This window comes from Monodelphis domestica, chromosome 7, assembly GCF_027887165.1.
Source record: "Monodelphis domestica isolate mMonDom1 chromosome 7, mMonDom1.pri, whole genome shotgun sequence".
In the NCBI taxonomy this organism is placed as follows: Eukaryota; Metazoa; Chordata; class Mammalia; order Didelphimorphia; family Didelphidae; genus Monodelphis; species Monodelphis domestica.
The window spans coordinates 271928014-271942205 of record NC_077233.1 but is presented as its reverse complement, the minus strand read 5'-3'; positions in this window follow the sequence as shown (position 1 = coordinate 271942205).

The window sequence follows — 14192 nt, the reverse complement described above, 5'->3', positions numbered from 1 at the left end:
ATAGCTGTTGGCTTTGGATAAGTCATTTAAACTCTCTGATGTTTGGTCTTTTTATTAGAAAATAAGGCTATCCTGCCTCCCAGCATAACTGTGAGAAAAGCTCATTAAGATAAAGTATTTGAGTAAATCTTTAAGAAACTTTATAAACGTGAACAATCATTTTTAAGGCAGATTCAAAAAGAATCAAGGAACCCAAATTTCCCACAAAAATGATAATTAATTGCTGAATGTTACGTATTTGCAGAGGAATGTGATTTAACTAACTGTACTTCTCAAAAAAAAAAAAAAAGAACAGTTCTAGTAGTATCTTAAATATTTTGTGAATCTGTTTTTTTTTTACCAAAAGGGCATTTTGAATTTTATTAGTAGAAACCAATTAAAATGTTATTTTCAAAAAGGGATTGGCAGTGTTTTTTTTTTTGAAATTTTTATTTAATTAGTCAATTTAGAACATTATTCCTTGGTAACACTACTTTTTGGACTACTTCCCCACTTTACTTTCTTAAGGATTAGATCTCCAGAAGGATGCCTATGTCTACATTTCATAACATGGGCCCTGGCCAGTGACTTTCCTAGTGAGTGTGCCAATGGTCTCAATCTGCTCCTAATTAAAGCATTTCCTCAAAGGGCATAGTTAAGAATAGTTTAAAAATATTTTCCCCATAAGCCGGAGATACATTCTCCCCCAAACATTCACAACATCCAAAGAAAGTGGTCTCCAACTCTGAGTGTAATAGTAAGGAAGCACTTATTTATTTATAGAAAAGGTGACCCGAAATTATTGGTCCTTTAGTGCCTGGATGGCTGTTCTTTCTTTATAGATTCCAGATGCACTTCTGCTGGTGGATTGCTCCCTTGGGTTTCAATGGCATTCTCTCCATGGCCAGTTTTTTTTCCCTACTGAAAGGGGATCTGCTTCTTGAAGCTGCTTCCTTCCTCAAGTGACTGATTCTTTTCCCATGGACCTCTAGGATATATGCCTCTGTTCACATTAGGGGGTAGGTTTACTGCTCTATTGCAGGATAACATGACTAATCAGTGTAGTATGAAAGGGAAGGAAATCCTCTCTTCCCCTTGCAGGGGTCTCTCCCACCAAGCACTCCTAAGCCCAAACTCACATGAACTCTCTTGGGCATAGCTATGTAAAAACCCAGGGCCTAAATAATTTGTTTTCTTAGCCAATCATTTTGTCCCCTTTTGATTCATCCAAGGGATTTTTCTGTACCTCATTACAGTTAGTTTATGCCTTATTGCCACATTAAAATCTGTGACTAAATTTTGTGACTACATCAACGGAGATGGGAGCGAATAGGAATAATATTCCCCCCATTTTATAATTATATTGAAGTCTATTATTCTGGGTCTTATCTAATCACTCTAAAGCACACCCACTTAAATATCGTAGAATTAAACCTTGCCCACATGAAACTAGCCGCCAAAATAACATTAATAAAAATGGAAAAATCAGAATGGAAATCCTCGAGATTCAGACTTTTTGTAGCTAGTTCAGCATCTCCGCCTGGTGGACTTGTTCCTGGAATTAAGATTTTGATGTACACTGTATTATCTCTTGCTAGGAGAAATCTCCCACCTTGAGCATATATAAAACTCTCTTGGTTTTGATTTGTGCTCTCTAATGTTCTCAGTGAATGTGGATTTAGTGTACTTTAAAGTCGACGTCGACCCCTGGTGAACTAAGGCTTTGCTCACCCAGCATGTGAAGACTGCTTTGGTGGAACAGGCGGAAGAAACCAACAAGAAGGTTCAACGGCTGAGATGGCGATGCAGCAAGGCACTGTGGAGTACTTAGGGCGTGATGGAGCACAAAAGACAACACGGCCATCCAATGCAGCTGAGGAAGTCTCCAGGTATAATGACTTTTCATGCCACTAGACCCAGGCTTCCAACGATGAGAGAGTGGGACTGTCTCTGTGCATTGACTTTTCCACTTAAATCTTCATGCACAGGTGTCTTTGTGCACAAAAACACACAAAGACAATCGTCATCCTCGGTTCGAGAGACAACCAACAAAAGTCAATATGGATGAATAGGGTGATAAATAAATCTTAATAATATGTGATTCCATCAGCCCTGGGAACTCCTTCCACTAACTTCTATCACGATTAGTCTAGTGTTACAAGTTAGTAGGTATTTCATAGGGAATTGTCTGAGAAACAAAGAAATGAAATGACTAGCCAGGATCACATATAGCTGGGAAGTATCTGAAGAAGGCTTTGAACCAGGGTCTTCTTGATTATAAGCTAGGGTACTATTCACTGTGCCATACTACCCAAAAGTATGACATGGAGGAGGAAGGAAGAGAACAAGTATTTATTAAGCTTTTACTATATACCAAGCACAGTACTAAGAACTTAACAAATATTATTTCATTTGATCCTCATAATAATCCTGGGAGGTAGATGATATTATTAGCCCCATTTTTACAATTGAGGAAATTGAAGGAGATAGAAGTTAAGTGACTTGCTCAGGAGCACACAGCTAGGAAGTCTCTGAGGCTAAATTTGACATGAGGTCTTCCTGACTCTGGGCCCAGTGCTCTTACCATTGTGCCATCTAAGTCCAAAAAGTTAATATAATCTTAAACTAAACTGCATTAAGAGAAGCATAATGTTCATCGTGTTGATAGTGAAAAGGCCTGTGGTACCATGTCCTGTATAATCACAGACACTGGCCTTTAGACTGTCCCTCTGTCTCCCAATTTTGTATCTCACTATCCCCCCATGCCTGGGATATTCTCCCTCCTTATCTCTATCTCTCAGCTTCCCTGACTTCCTAGAAATCTTAGCTAAAATCCCACTTCCTACCAGAAGCCTTTCTTGATCCCCCTTAATTTTAGGGTCCTCCTACTTGTGAACTTCAGATTTACTCCACCCTGCTTAGTCTAACAAAACAGGAATGTCTAAACCCCTACTTAAGGATTAAGTATTGAGAAGGATGGCCTATGACAGACATGTGCTAGCAAATGACAAATCAGAAACAACTGACAGACCCCTGGGCTGTCCTAAGTAAAGCTCAAGCTACCACTGGTACATGTGAGACACAGGAAAGTGATGTAAAAATGGTCTATATATTTTGCGTCACTTCTTCTCTCAGCCTTTTTTCATGGAGAGGTGGTGCTGGCGGCAGCATGCTGAGCATCTTGGCATCTTGGCGTGGCGGCAACTATTGTCTGGGTTTGGTGGTAAGAGTCCTTGATACACTACTGGAGAAGCTTAATAACCTAGTTCAGTTGAGGCATCTTTTCCGAGCTCTCGGAGTTTAGGCTGATTATTTTCTCCTTTACTTTCCAAAACACTATCCTCTTAGGAAGCCTCTAATCTTCTGAAGAGACCTCGTGGTGGAGGTCTTTGACCTCCCCCTGGCACAGGCTAGGCGGGAGAAATCCTATATTCTTTCCCTCTCTCTTCTTCTTAATTCCTTCCCTCTATATTAATTAAATCACCATAAAATTTCCAAACTGACTTGAATATTTTATTTGGGATTTTCCCTGGTAACCAATTAAATTTAGATTAAGTCACAACCCTAAAATTTCCCCTTACATACGGTTACTTATTTCCAACTCATCCCATACATGACTTATTTGTATATAGTTTGCATGTCACCTTCCCCATAAACTGTAAGATCCTCCAAGCTTATCACAGGGCTTGGCCACATAGTAGATGTTTAATAAATTACTCTTTACTGTCTGAATAAATTCAGGATTCCATACTTTAGGAAGGACTTTGATTAGCGGGAGAAGATTCAGAGGTGGCTAACCAAAAGGGCAGAAGAGTGTGAAGGCAGAGTTGGTGTGATAGCTTTGGAGAGGAGGGGAGGCATTTTATGCCTCCTTTGAGGGACCCAGCAGACAGAAGCAGGAACAATGGGCAGAATAAAAACAAATTTATGCTTCATCTACCTATCATCTGGGCTGGAAGCCTGAGGTGTTTCGGATACTGCTGCTTGGATATAACTCCTAAAATGGAGAGTGATGGCTTAGAGCTATGTGCCTGCTCCAGGGGTGAAGCTGGAGAAACCAACTTTGAAAAAGGGAGGCATTTTTTATATTTTCTTTGAGAGAGTACTTGTGGTTCTAGATTCATTTGGGGACTGACTCCAGATGCACAGACAGAGAGACAGACTTTAGAAGTCAGACACGTAGGGAGGGCTGGCTCTTCAACTTGGCTCTGATTGTTCCATCTTGTCTCCTTAGAGACTTTAGGAAATTTTTCTTTGGGCAAGAATGGAGCCTATCTCTTAATTTAACGGAGATATATTGCTCCCAGTGAGTGAGTTATATTTTGTGCCTCTTTCTACCTTTTCTGCCTTTTTTTACCTCACTCCCAAGTGTTCTGAGATCTAGTGACAGTAATCCTTATAAGCTGCTCCATCCCTTGACTACAAGTCTTTCTTCAGGATAATAAAATGGAGATATTCAGCAGAGGTGGTACTAGCATTAAGTAGGATCAGAAAACCTTCTCAGAGAAGGAGGGATTTCAGCTGGCATATGAAGGAAGCCAGGGAAGCAAGGAGGCAGGGATGAGGAGGAAGAAAATTTCAGTCATGGAAGGCATTTAGTGAATTCCCAAGCGAAGGATGTATGACTACTTGCCAGGTATGTTGAAGAGGAAGAAAGAAAGGAACAAGAATTTATTAGGTATCTCTAACATGGCAGGCACAGTGTTAAGTATTTTACAGGTAGCTTATTTGATCCTCACAACAGCCCTGGGAGGGAGTACTATTGTTATTCCCATTTTACAGTTGAGCAACTTCCCCAGACACCACAGCTAAGAAGTGTTGGAGGTTGATTTCTTGAACTCGGCTCTCCTGACTCCATGCCCAGTATTCTGAATGCTGCCTCTGTTGTAGAGGCGATTCGTAACCAAATACGGGCTGAACTAGGTGGCCCCTGAGATCCTGCGATTCTGTGTTTTGGGGAAGAAATATGAAAGTTTTCTATTTTTAAATGAATGTAGGAGGTTGTAACAAGTACAGAAAGTGATAAATATTCAACTTGCTTCCAGCGGCATACATGTGTCTTAAATGAACCAATCAGCCATCACACAAGTGGCAACCTCCCAACTGACCAACGGAAGTGAGTTCTCAGTTTCAACTCACCCAGGCAGCTGGGGGCACAATGGATAGAGCCCTAGGCTTGGAGTCAGGAAGACTGGAGTTCAAATGGGGTCTCAGACACTTCCTAGCTGTATGATCCTGAGCAAGTCGCTTCACCTTGGATTCTCTGAGCAAAGGATCTACTGGCAAACCACTCCATTATCCTTGCCAAGAAAACCCCGATAGCCCTGGTCCATGGGGTGGCAAAGGGCAGGCCTAAAGAACAGGTTATTTGGGATGCTGACTGATTTTAAAATCTAGAGCAACAATATCTCCCCAAGCATAGAAATAGAGGATTCAGAGCCAGAATGAACTTTATTATTATTTTTTTTATTTTTTCACACCCTTACCTTCTTTCTTAGGATTGATACTAAGTATTGGTTCCAAGGCAGAAGAGCGGTAAGGACTAGGCAATGGGGGTTAAGTGACTTGTCCAGGGTCACTCAACTAAGGAGTGTATGAAGCCAGACTTGATCCCAGGATCTCACAACTGAGTCACCAAGTTGCTTTTCAGAAGAAACTATTTTGTTCACCACCTTTGACCCACCTCTGCCAAAATACCCCACATTCTTCTACAGATGAAGAGGTTGATGCTTAGAGAGGCTAAAAGTAGCACTGGTTGTCAGTGGATAAGCTGAAATTTGAACCCAGAATGTCTGACTGATATTTTCAATACCTGCAAGGAATTTACAGATGAAAAAGAAAACAAGACAAGTCTGACCATATCAATTGCTCAAAAATCTTCAGCAGCTCCCTATTGCCTCTAGGATGAAAGGAAAATTTCTCAATGATAATAGCTGCACTTATCTATTGCTAGGTTCACAAAATGCTTTACAAATATTATCCCAGGAAATGTGTTTTTCATGATCACATGTGAAAAAACTAGATAATTCGTTATTGTCTCCGGGAGGATGGAGAGAAGGGAAGAAGAGGGAAAGCATTAGAACTTAAATTTTAGAAAATGTATTTTAAAATTTATTATTCTATGTAATTAGAAAAATAAAACATTATATTAGACTGAAAACAAAAACAAATATCTCATTTGGTCTTTGGAATAATCATGGGAAGTAGGTGTTAATATTATCATTTTTCAGAAAAGGAAACAAGCAAATGAAATGAGTTGCCCAGCATCACAGAGCTAGTGAGTTTCTGAAATCACAACTGAACTCAGATCTTCCTGATTCCAAGTCTAGACCTCTGTGCCACCTAGCTGCTCCTGGCGATTCAACCTGGTTTTCTAAGCCTTCTTTCATCGAGTTAGTACAGGTGGTGTAAGTTCGAAGTGTTGTGGCATATGGTTTCTGGCAACAGTAGAAAAAAGATGGTCTAGGGAATGAGATGAGGAAGGAGATTAGTAATCATACCTTTAACACATTTGAGATTCCGTGCCATTCATTTGAAAATGTATGAAAAAAAAAGAGAGAAAATAAAGAAAAGGCATGACCTTGGGAGATACTTCCCTAGTAGAGCTGATGTCATAGAAATGAATGTAGTGGAGGAATGTAAACAACTGCTCTCTGTAGTTTATCCAAAAGCCATAACTGAGTGAAATCTATTCACTATAATTAAAAATTTGGTTTAAAAAATACAGTTCTATATGCCCAAAGGGCACTAAGAGACTGCCTGCCCTTTGGTCCAGCCATAGCACTGCTGGGTCTGTACCCCAAAGAGATAATAAGGAAAAAGACTTGTAGAAGAATATTCATAGCAGCACTCTTTGTGGTGGCCAAAAATTAGAAAACGAGGGGATGCTCTTCAATTGGGGAATGGCTGAACAAATTGTGGTATATGTTGGTGATGGAATACTATTGTGCAAAAAGGAATAATAAAGTGGAGGAATTCCATGGGAACTGGAACAACCTCCAGGAAGTGATGCAGAGTGAGAGGAGCAGAACCAGGAGAACATAGTACACAGAGACTGATACATTGTGGTAAAATCAAATGTAGGGGGCAGATGGGTGGCTCAGTGGATTGAGAGCCAGGCCTAGATATGGGAGATCCTGGGTTCAAATCTGACCTCAGATACTTCTCAGCTGTGTGACCCTGGGCAAGTCACTCCACCCCAACTGCCTAGCCCTTACCACTCTTCTGTCTTGGACACAGTATTGATTCTAAGATGGAAGGTGAGGGTTTTAAAAAAGCAATCAAATGTAATGAACTTCTCTACTAGCAACAATGCAATGATCCTGAGAAAGAACCCTATCCACATCCAGAGGAAGAACTGGGGGAAAAGAAACAGAAGAAAAGCAACTGCTTGATCACATTGGTTGATGGGGCTATGACTGGGAAAGTAGACTCTAAATGATCACCCTGGGGGGAGGGGAGGGAAAGAACATGAGTCTTGTAACCATGGAAAAATATTCTAAATCATCTAATTAAATAAAATTTTAAAAAATTAAAAAAAATACTGGTTAAAAAAATACAGTTTGATCATTGACTGTAACTTTTGGGTTACCAAAATACTACAAAGATAGCATTATGGTTCTCTTCCTTTCTCCCTTGTTACTTTTATTACCATTTTGGCTTGATCCTCTTCCTCATCCTCTATATGTGCCAAAGGTTGGTCCTTGGCACTCTGCTTTTCTTTCGAAGAAAGCTCATTTACTCTCACAGTTTAATTTATTACCTCTATCCGGGTAGCTCACAAATCCATTTCCAGACTTGACCTCTAGAGATTCATATCCTCAGGGTGTGATAGATATTTTCCCTTGGATGTACTGTTATCACTTTGAACTCAACATGGCTAAGACCAAACCCATCATTCCTCCCTCCTGCCCCCAACCCTAAAAAACCCAACAACGTGGTGCTTCTTTGGATTGAGTAATAATCCCATTTTATTCTGCCTTTGTTAGATCACATCTGGATTATTATTTGATGTTTGGGGTGCTGTATTTTAGGAGAGACATTGACAAGATGCTTCATTTGATGGAAGAGTATCCAGAATATGAGAAAACTATAGATCATGGTAAATGAGAATTATTTGATCTCTAATCTGGAGAAGAGAACATTTCCACATGATAGCTATTTGAAGGCTTTTTAGGTGAAAGAGTGATTAGACTTGTGCTTGGCCTCAGACGACAGAACCAAGCACCGTGGCTGGAAGCTGCAGAAGCATATTTAGGTTGTATGTAAGGATAAATTTAATAAATATCCCAAGCAGACCAAGTGAAATGTGCTGCTCCAGAAGGTGACATATTTCCTATAACAAATTCTTCAAGTACAGAATGGATGACTGCTTCTTAGGGATGGTAAAGAAAGGCTTTTTGTTTGTGAACAATTTAATTTTAATATCAAACTCTTTCTGCTGTTCTGTGGTTTCACCATTTCTGTCAATGGATCACATTGTTTTCCTAGTTAACCAGGTTAGAAATCACGGAGCCATTTTTGACTTGTTCCCAATTAGAAAAATCTAATTAGTCATCCGGTTCTGTCAGTTCTCTGTTTGCAATATTTTTTTCCCACTTGTCTCTCCTTTTCCATTCCCATTATCTCTCCATTCTGGATCCCTTCACATTGCACCTTCTCCATCGCCATCTCTTCCAACTTTTCTCTGTCTTCAGACTCTTTGTGATATCACTGGACGAGCAGTGACTCAAAAGACTGACTTCTGTTTCTAATTTCACCACTTTCTAGTCATATGACCTGAAGAAATTTTCTTCATTCTCCTGTAATATGATTTTATGTGCAAAATGGAGAAAATACTATTTTCATTACTTGAACTCAATTGAATTGATCAAATTTATCTCAGAGTTGCTGTGAGGAAGTACCTTCGTAACTTGTCAAGTCTGATATGACTTGGGTGTCAGACCCAAACCTATCGTGAAAGTTCTCAATAATGAATACCACCTAGATTTAAAAGCACTAGTAAACTCATTTAGTTAGTTTACTACCAAGATATTTAGTTGAGGGGCAGCTGGATGCCTCAGTGGATGGAGAGCCAGACCTAGAGATGGGAGGTCCTGGGTTCAAATCTGCCCTCAGACACTTGCCAGCTGTGTGACCCTGGGCAAGTCACTTGACCCCCATTGCCTCGCCTTTACCACTCTTCTGCCTTGGAACCAATACACAGTAATGATTCCAAGATGGAAGGGAAGGATTTAAAAAAAAAACATAGTTGAATAATGGCTAGCTAATACTCCCAGTGTCATTGAAAAATCATAACTTTTACTAATAATGAACAGTCAAGGAAAAAATAATCATAGCTTGAACTCCCAGTTAGAATTGCCTTACTTACTCCAGCCTGTCACATCTCCATCCCCTCCCCAAACATATAAATATCAAAGGGCATGTTTGGGTAATTGCTTTGCAACTGGTGTGGAGTAAAAATGTCAGTGGCTGTGGTATTGACATCAGTAACCAGATCACCAATTATTCTCATTTGGCAGTTATGGATCTCTGGTAAATGGGAAGCTTTCTCACCACCCTGATTATTTCCATTATTCTTAGTGGTTAGGTCCAAGTACATCCTGCTTTTTTCACTCCCACTTTCCTCCTGCCTCTTCCAGGATTATCTTGTTTAGTACCTATTTACCATATGCCTTTGGCCCACAATATTCTGAGACATGCTTTTTTCTGCTATCATTGGCACATTTTCTGTTTAGATGCTTTATTGCTCTATTTCCTCTGCCCTCCTCAAAGGGATGAGAAAAGGAAAAGAAACAGGTAGATAAGGTTTCCATTGAATTGAACTATTTCTATTATTGCAATTCATGTAAGGAAGGATGATTCCCTTGTCACTCCTTCTGTGGATAGTCATAGAAGGCCCAGAATAAAATGACAAGGTGAGAAGATTAATAATAATATTAAATATTATACATATATATAATAATAAAATAAAAATAAAATAAATAATAATAAAATTAAAGGTGAGAAGAGTGTAAAGGATGTGTTGTTTTCAGATAACTCCACAAGAACTTCCTTAGTAAAAACTTGGGAAGAATATAGGGTTTTGGTCCGAGAAAATTAATATTGGATTGTCTTATTTAGTGCCAGTATTTCTATGAGATCCATCTCTTCTCTCATTTTGACAGACCCCGCTTCCAAAGGACTTCAGAGTTTCTGAAGAGTGTAATATAATTATTCCCAGCCTCCAAAGCATCTGCCTTGCAAGGACCCTTGATTTTTGTTTGCCTCGTAAATAGAAGTCAGCTTGAGCTAACTTAGCTCTCCCTAGAGGACAGCTCTCCAGACCTTGCTTTCTTGTCAAGATTTGGGGTAACTTGGTCCCCAGTGGGGATGCCAAAACCAGGGGGAACAGTATTGAGCCAAGATTGCTGGAGGCAACCGTCTTTCTTGGAGCAGCCAGCATTCCTTGAGTGTCAGAGAGGAGTATAATCAAACACATCTGAACGGCATCCCAATTTCCCTAGCTGTAGATTGATCTAGAGGATGAATCCTGTCTCCAATGATGAAATAATAGGGAAGAGCTGAGAACTATTAACCTATCTCCTTAAAGGAGAGGTCCAAATGATGTAGCATCTGACCATCAGAAGGAAAATGCATCTACTCCTGGCCTCTGGTACAAATGGAGGCTAGCCATAAGAGCTCTCTGTTACTAAATTACACACTCTGGCTAATAAATGATGTCTTTCTTGGAGAATTGCCTCAATTTGCCCTTTGCCATGGGCTATTGGATGAGGAGAACTGACACTATCTAGGAAATATAGCAATTGGCTAAATCAGTAACATTACATAAAAAAAAAAGCAGGCCAACAAGGAGCTGCTTATCAAGGAGCCCCTAGAAAGGGGGAATGTGTCATGCATCTTTGAAGGGGCGCTATCAGACCAGTAGGAGAGAATACATAGGGCAGTGAGTGGAGATATACATTCTAGAAACTGATACAGAGAGAGATCATCTAAAGGAAATCAGCTTCTGAGAAATAGGACCCCTAGCCATGGAAAACAGAGCCTGTGGAAATGAATGGGCAACACTCCCATCAGAGATACTGAACTGTGTAAAGGGTGAATCCCAAATAATAAAATACCCAAGTCATCTGCCAAATTTTATGGTGATTTAATTGATATAGTAGAGAAGATTTTAAGAAGAAGGAGGAAAGAAGGGGCTAATAACGGGCAGGAAGATAGGAGATCTAGACAGTAAAGGTTTGAGTGTGAAGGAGGAAAGAATCAGCTTGATCTCCAAAGAGGCTTAGCTAAGATGCCCAAACCTGAAATCAGCTCCAGGGCAAACTCACCATCCAACACTCCAAGATGTCGGAATGCTTAGCATGCTGCTAAGTCATCTCTCCAGGGAAAGAGAGAGGCAGAAACTGACATGCCTTATATGGATGTTTTTATATCACTTTTCTGCATCTCATCTGTACCAATGAGGACTTAGTTTGACTTAGGACAGCCCAGAGGTCTGTCCTTTTTTTTTGCTCATGTCTGTTGAAGGCCATCTCCTCAGATAATTAAATCTTGAGTTTGATGCAGACCTTTCAAAATCTTGTTAAACTGAGTAGGGTAGAGAATGTGGGTTTTCCAAGATCTGATTCTGTTATTCCAAGTATCTCCATTGTTATTGATCAAGAAATAGCTAAATCATATCTTCTAAAGAATGGTCTGATTAGGGTGGAATAGTTTTAAAATTCACAACTGCCAGGGAAATCCACTGAGAACTCTATGAAAAGGAAAGGAACTTCCTCATTTTGTAGTGCCAGGAGTTGTGGGTTGCCTTTATCATATGTGTGTATATATATATATACACACTATACATATGGCTGATTACTTGATTTATCACGTGCATAAATCTGTATACTGTATGGAGCTTTTGTTCTCCAGTTAGATCACAAGTAATGTAAAAGCAGGGACTATGTTTCATGTTTCCGTCTTTCTTATAAAGTCAGGCATGGTGCCTCGCACTTAGTAGGGGCTCAATAAATGTATATTGACTGAAAGCAATTTTGTCTATGGGGAAATTCCACAGTACCATACAAAGAGAGGTCTCCTATTTGAAAAAGAGCTATGAGAAGAGTTATATAAAGATAGAGCTTCCTATCTTTTGAGAGGAATAAATTTATTTTTTCCCATTTCTATCTACAAATGTAAATCGATAGCATGTTATCTACAAAGCTCTACTTTCTATTTTGGTCATTGCGATTCTAAAAGCAATTATAATACAGCTATTATAAACCCAACAGTGCAGAGGAATCTCAGTATAGTTTGTCCTGCGAGGTGATAGAGAAAAAAGTTCCTTTTAACAATGAGATCTGAGTTAAATTTCAAATTTTAAGCATTGCTAGTAAATAAGCTTTACAGTTTACAGTACTTTTGCTTTTAGAGAATAAGTAAACAAATGCTCTGTGATATTACACATAGTAATCGTGCTTTACCAAAGTAAAGAAAGGGCTATTTGTGTATCTTAGAGAACGGAATATTGTACACTTCTGTCTTCCTACATAAATTGAACCATCTATCAGATATGAGTCAGCATTTTCAAGTATACATGCACACGGAATTTTTAGTTACACTGTGTTGTCCTTAATTAAAACAGTCTGTTTATAGATGGAACAATTATAGCGGCATTCTCATTTTTAAATAAGACAATTCAGAAGCAGTCTGAATAAGACATTACCACAGAACAGTAAGAAATGCAGCAAATAAAGTAAAAGTAGCAATTACCCACGAAAGGAAAAAAATGGAATTGTTCACAAGGAAAATCCATAGAAAAGTCAATAGAAGAAAGGAGTAAGCTTTAAAAAGGGCACCTAAAATCAATAAAGAAATACTATGGAGTAAAAGAATACAAGGAAAAATCTTTTGAAGTGAATATCATAATTATTACAACTAGAATCCATGAAAAGAAAATGGAGCACCACAAGGACCCCTAGTTATTAAAAAGATTAATGAGAAAATTGTTGTTCAATCATGTCTGACTTTTCATGATGCCATTTGGGGTTTCCTTGGCAAAGATAGGGGAGTGGTTTATTATTTTCTTCTCCAGCTCATTTTACAGATGAGGAATTGACACCAGAGTTAAGTGACTTGCCCAGGGTCACACAGCTAGTAAATGTCTGAGGTCACATTTGAACTCAGGTTCTTCCTGACTTCAGACTTTGCACTATATCCACTGTACCATCTAGCTAGCTGCCTTCACTGAGAAAATTAAAGGAAGCATAATTGGAGTTAAAAAAAATTATAAAGTGAATCAATAGTTTAGAACAGAAGCTAGAAATGTTTTTGTTTTTTTTTATAAACCCTTATCTTCCATCTTGAAGTCAATACTGTGTATTGGCTCCAAGGCAGAAGGTAAGGGCTAGGCAATGGGGGTCAAGTGACTTGCCCAGGATCACACAGCTGGGAAGTATCTGAGGTCAGATTTGAACCTAGAACCTCCCATCTCTAGGCTTGGCTCTCAATCCACTGAGCTACCCAGCTGCCTCCTAGAAATGTTTTAATGAAGTAGTAGACTGAAGCAGAGAATAGAAGAGAAAGAACTAAAAAATACAAAGATGCAACAAGAACAATAGAGCAGAGACAGAAAAGCAACATTACTATATGTAAGGAAGTTTCAACAAACAAAGCAACTGCCTTTGAAGGCATAGTACTTTAACAATCAAATTATCAAAAGAATATTTTATAAAATTATACAAAATAATAACATTCATTTGAAGAAACAAAAGATTAAGACGATTAGTAGAAATAAATTTTAAAATAGTAAGGAGAAGGGTTTTGTGCTTATAATATTCAAATCTTATGAAGGAATTATCAAATTATCAAAATAATCTAGTAATGGATAAAAATAAAACAGTTGATTAATAGATAATTGATAATCAAGACCTTGAAACAATAAATAGATAATGGACAATAATTGATAATCAGGACCTAGAAACAAATATACATAGTTGTTTAATATTAAATAAATCTGGGAACTATCAACGTGGAATCTAGAGGTCCCCAGATTTGTAGCTTGGAGGGATTTGGTGATCCCCAGTTTATTTCGTTTGGAGGCAGAAAGCCCAGGTTTGACCTTGTCACCTGAGAATTCCTCTGAGGGAAAGTCCTACTTCACTGATCTCAGACTAACAATAGACTTGGTTGGCTTTCTCAGGTGTCAGTGGCCAGAGTGGCCAGAGTTC